Source organism: Bubalus kerabau, chromosome 7 (assembly GCF_029407905.1).
Source record: "Bubalus kerabau isolate K-KA32 ecotype Philippines breed swamp buffalo chromosome 7, PCC_UOA_SB_1v2, whole genome shotgun sequence".
Classification (NCBI taxonomy): domain Eukaryota; kingdom Metazoa; phylum Chordata; class Mammalia; order Artiodactyla; family Bovidae; genus Bubalus; species Bubalus kerabau.
In genome coordinates, this window is record NC_073630.1 from 94,986,646 (window position 1) to 94,992,660 (window position 6,015).

Consider the following 6,015-nt stretch of genomic DNA (forward strand, 5'->3'; position numbering starts at 1 on the left):
CTCTCTCCAGCTCCCCGCCCCATCCCACCCAGGTGGGCCGAGAGCGTGTAATCGGCAGCGTTGAGAGTATTTGAGAAAATTATTTCAGCGGTGAAGCGGGACAGTCCCATTGGGGTAGGAAGAGTCCTCCTACCCCCCACCTCATTTGCTTTTATTTAAATTCTTCAAAGGTTTATATGGATTTTATAAGGGGAAGGAGAGCTTTTTGAGTTCAACAATCCCACTTCTCAGTTTCTTTTAAAAAGCTAAAAACTTAGCTAACATCTATGTGCCAAGTGCTTTTGCCCTTTTTGTCTCATCTAACCATCAAAACAAGCCAGAACACTGTATCACAATCTACAAGGGGTGGAATGGGGTGGGGGTGGGGGTGACGGAGGTAGAGGGACGTTCAAGAGGGAGGAGGTACATATAGTTATGACTGACGTTGATGTACGGCAGAGACCACAACAGCATTGTAAAGCAATTCATCTCAGTTCAGTAGCTCAACCGTGTCCGACTTTTTGCGACCTCGTGACTGCAGCACGCCAGGCTTCCCTGTCCATCACGAACTCCCGGAGTATGCTCAAACTCATGTCCATCGAGTAGGTGATGCCATCCAACCATCTCATCCTCTGTCATCCCCTTCTCCTCCTGCCTTCAATCTTTACCAGCATCAGGGTCTTTCCCAACGAGTCAGTTATTCGAATCAGGTGCCAAAGTATTGGAGTTTCGCTTCATCATCAGTCCTTCCAATGAATACTCAGGACTGATTTCCTTTAGGGTGGGCTGGTTGGATCTCCTTGCAGTCCAAAGGACTCTCAGGAGTCTTCTCCAACGCCACAGTTCAAAAGCATCAATTCTTCAATGCTCAGCTTTCTTTATAGTCCAACTCTCACATCCATACATGACTACTGGAAAAACCACAGCTCTGACTAGATGGACTTTTGTTGGCAAAGTAATGTCTCTGCTTTTTAATATGCTGTCTAGGTTGGGCATAGCTTTTCTTCCAAGGAGCAAGCATCTTTTAATTTCATGGCTGCAGTCACCATCTGCAGTGATTTTGGAGCCCAAGAAAATAAAGTCAGCCACTGTTTCCATTGTCTATTTGCCATGAAATGACAGGACCAGATGCCATGATCTTAGTTTTCTGAATGTTGAGTTTTAAGCCAGCTTTTTCACTCTCCTCTCACTTTCATCAAGAGGCTCTTTAGTTCCTCTTCGATTTCTGCCATAAGGGTGGTGTCATTGCATATCTGAGGTTATTGATATTTCTCCCAGCAATCTTGATTCCAGCTTGTGCTTCATCCAGCCTGGTATTTTTCATAATGTACTCTGCATATAAGTTAAATAAGTAGGGTGACAATATACAGCCTTGATGTACTCCTTTCTTGACTTGGAACCAATCTGTTGTTCCATGTCTAGTTCTAACTATTGCTTCTTGATCTGCATACAGATATCTCAGGAGGCAGGTCAGGTGACCTGGCATTCCCATCTCTTTAAGAATTTTCCAGTTTGTTGTGATCCACACAATCAAAGGCTTTGGCATAGTCAATAAAACAGAAGTAGATGTTTTTCTGGAACTCTCTTGGTTTTTTGATGATCCAGCGGATGTTGACAATTTGATCTCTGGTTCCCCTGCCTTTTCTAAATCCAGCTTGAACATCTGGAAGTTCTTGGTTCATGTACTGTTGAAACCTGAGTTGGATAATTTTGAGCATTACTTTGCTATCATGTGAGATGAGTGCAATTGTGCAGTAGTTTGAGCATTGTTTGGCATTGCCTTTCTTTGGGATTGGAATGAAAACTGACCTTTTTCAGTCCTGTGGCCACTGGTGAGTTTTCCAAATTTGCTGGCACATTGAGTGCAGCACTTTAATAGCATCGTCTTTTAGGAAAGCAATTACCCTTCAGTAAAAAATAAATGCGGGTGGGGGGTAGCCAGAAGATGGGTTCTACTGACTCAACCCCTTTTTCTTGACAAGAAATGTTATGTAATTTGCCCGAGGTCTCATTACTGGTGAACTAGCCTCAAAGCCAGACTGTCAGAATCCAAATTCCACCTCATAATCAGTAACTTGAAGCATCTTTACCTTTTTTGTGTTCCCAGTAAGGGAGACAAAACATGTTAGTCTTAGGAAAAATCACCAGACTTAATAAGACAGAAACATTCCTTAATGGTTAGCACTGTTTGTGAAGTGTGTAGGGAGAATTTGGAAAGTTTGCTTTTTTTCAGTAAGGTTTACTTTTTTTCAGCCACCCCTCTCCCAACTAGAGTACACCATCACTACTCCTGATTTTTATAGTGCTGTGTTAATTTCTGCTATACAGCAAAGTGACTCCACTGTACATATTCTTTTCGATTATGGTTTATCACAGGATATTGAATATAGCTCCCTGTGCTAAACAGTAGGACCTTGCTGTTTATCCATTCTATATAAAATAGCAGTTTGCATCTGCTAACCCCAAACTCCTGATCCACTCCTCCCCCTGCCCCCTTTGGTGACCACATATCTGTTCTCTATTTCTGTTTGGTAGGTAGGTTCGTTTTATGTCATATGTTCACGGATTTCCTCCATTTTTATGGCTTCCGTATCACTGGGCTGAAGTTTCAAGCCTCTGTTCCTGTTTCTTCCTAGTCTTTCTATAAAATTTAAGCGAAGACCCAGATGTTAATTTGCTCATTTACAAAGCCTGAGTAACAGCAGTTGCCCGTTTCAGCCAAAGGTGCATTGAGAAAAAAATCAAGGGAGCCAACAGGTTAGCTGGGTTGAAAGAAATGCACTTGCATTAAAAAAAAAAAGTGATTTCCTGTCACTTTGGGAGTGATATTAAAAAAAATAAAAATTAAAAACAAATACAAATTTTAAAACAACCATAAATGTATTGAATGAATAGATCTATAGTGTGGTAAAATAGGTATTGTTTACAATTAAACAATTTCATATAATCTATTACTCTTCTATTAAACAGCTTTACATAGGTTTATGGGACAGTTAAAAACAAAGATTAAAAGGGATATCTGGAGTTAAAAAACTATCAGCCCTCTGTTTTCTGTTGCTTCTCTGCTCTGCCGATTTCAGAGATGTTATATGCTAATTTCATGGCTTATCATGCCAGAATCTACAGTTTAAAAATTACTTCTGTGGAGAATTCAAAAAAGTAGATGATACATAGGAAACACGGAATATAATGCTTTTATAGCTGGCATCTCATTTTGTTCAGCTGACAAATAGTGTGGCAGTCTTAAACTAGATCTACGTGTTCTTCAATACTCCTCTCTTCCAATGGTGGAGCTTAATTCCCTTCCTCTTGATTGTGGGTTATATTTAGTGACTTGCTTCTCACATATAGAATAGAGCCGAAGAAATCATGGTGTCTGACTTCCTAAACTGGGTCACAAGACATTTTGAATTTCTTGCACTGTCTCTTGGATTGCTCACTCTGAAAGAAGCCAGTTGTCATGATCTGAGGACACTAAAGAAATCTCATGAAAAAGTCCCTAACCTAAGGAACTGAGACCTTCCACCAAGAGCCAGGAAGGAACTGAGACTTCTTGCTAACAGCTGTATGAAGAAGCCATTTGGGGAGTGGATCCTCTAGCCCCATGGAGAGAGACAGAGAGACCACAGGTTATAACCTGCTCCATGTGTTCAGTCATGACTGGCTCTTTGCAACCCCATGGACTGTAGCCTGCCAGGATCCTCTGTCCATGTAATTTTCCAGGCAAGAATATGGAGTGGGTTGCCATTTCCTACTCCAAGGGTCTTCCCAATCCAGGGATTGAACCCAAGTCTTTCATGTCTCCTGCATTGGCAGGCAGGTTCTTTACCACTAGAGCCACCTGGGAAGACCCAGCTAAGCCACCCAAAATTCCTGACCCACAGAAACTGTGAAATGATGTTCATTGCTTTAAGCCGCTAAATTTTGTGGTAATTTGTTATACACCAATAGATAACTGATACAGATCTGGTTAATGCAAGTGGAGTAATATTGAATACCTAAAACCGTGGGTGTGGCTTTGGAATTGAGTAAGTGGAAGCTAGAAGGAAGATAGTTTGATGATTTCTTACAAAACTAAACATATTCTTACTATATAATCTAGCAATCACTCTCTTTGGTATTTACCCAAGGAGTGGAAAACTTAGGTCCATAAAAAAAAAAATGCACATGGCTATTAATCTCAGCTTTAATCATAACTGCCAGAACTTGTAAGTAATCACGATGTTCTTCAATAAATGATTGGGTAAACTATAGCACATCCAAGCAATGAAATATTGCTTACACTAAAAAGTGATGAACTAGAAAACTATAAAAAGACACGGAGGAAACATAATGTATAGTACCAGGTGAAAGAAGCTAATCTGAAAAAGCTAAATACCATTATAATTCCAATTCTAGGATATTCTGGAAAAGGCAAAGCTGGTGAAAAGATCAGGGATTATCAAGGGTTAGGGGGAAGAGAGTTAAATAGTAGAACAGAGATGATTTTTAGGGTGGTGATATTATTAATAGTGGATACATGTCATACATTTGTCCAAACCCATGGAGTGTACAACATCAAGAGTGAACCCTTATATAAGCAAGATACTTGTGACAATGTGTCAGTGTGGGAACATCAGTTGTAACAAATGCATCACTCTGGTGGAGGGTATTGATAATGGCAGAAGCTATGGGTGGGGTGGGGGTGGGGGAAAGCAGAAGTATTGGGAGCTCTGTATATGCTGCTCATTTTTGCTGTGAACCTAAAACTGCTCTTAAAAAGTAGTGTATTAAAAGAAAAAGAATCCAGGACTTTTTAAAAAAAATTCCCATATCCAAAGTATATAGGGAACTTAGTTTATTACTGAGATGCCATTTCCTATCTGTAGAGTTACTTGCAACATAAGTAATTGACAAAGAATTTGTATCCAGAATATATAAAAATCAGTAAGAAAAAACAAAAGGCTGTAGAAAGAGGAAAATCAAATGGCAAAATCCACATGAAGCAATCTCAGCTTTACTGAAATGATTTACTCAGAATCACTGAAATGCAAATTAAAAGAATATGATTTTATCAGCAACAGATTATCTAAAATTTTAGAGTCTAATAACACCAAGTGTTGATGTGGATGTACTAAAATAGAAATGCATATGAGTTCTTGCTAGGAATGTGCAACTCAGCATTGCCTAGTTAAGTTGAAAGCTCACGGGAAAAAAAAAAGCGGAAGACTCATGAGCATAACACAGGAGGAATTCCCTTTCTAGGCTTTTATGTAAGCTTTGGATAAAAAAAAAAACTAAGTCATATGCCAGGGAGACGTACAAAAACACTAACTGGGGCAGGATTTTTAAATAGTGAAAAAGTGAGAAAAAACTAACTGCTCTTCAGTTCAGTCACTCAATCATGTCTGACTCTTTGCGACCCCATGAACTGCAGCACGCCAGGCCTCCCTGTCCATCACCATCTCCCGGAGTTCACTCAAACTCACGTCCATTGAGTCAGTGATGCCATCCAGCCATCTCATCCTCTATCATCCCCTTCTCCTCCTGCCCCCAATCCCTCCCAGCATCAGAGTCTTTTCCAATGAGTCAACTCTTCACATGAGGTGGTCGAAGTACTGGAGTTTCAGCTTTAGCATCATTCCTTCCAAAGAACCCCCAGGACTTATCTCCTTTAGGATGGACTGGTTGGATCTCCTTGCAGTCCAGGGGACTCAAGAGTCTTCTCCAACAGCACAGTTCAAAAGCATCAATTCTTTGGTGCTCTTCAGTAGGATAATGATAAAATTTTGGATTTATGGGCAAATAATGGAAAACTATTGCATCAGTTAAAATGATAGAATCTTTATTTATCCAGAATTTAATGTTGAGTTACATAGTCAGCAAAAGTATATATACAATGATAGTATTTATGTAAAATTTTAAGAGACTAAATGATACTTTTATTACATACACATATATATAGCAATGGCACCCCACTCCAGTACTCTTGCTTGGAAAATCCCATGGACGGAAGAGCCTGGTGGGCTGCAGTCCATGGGGTTGCTAGAGTCCAAC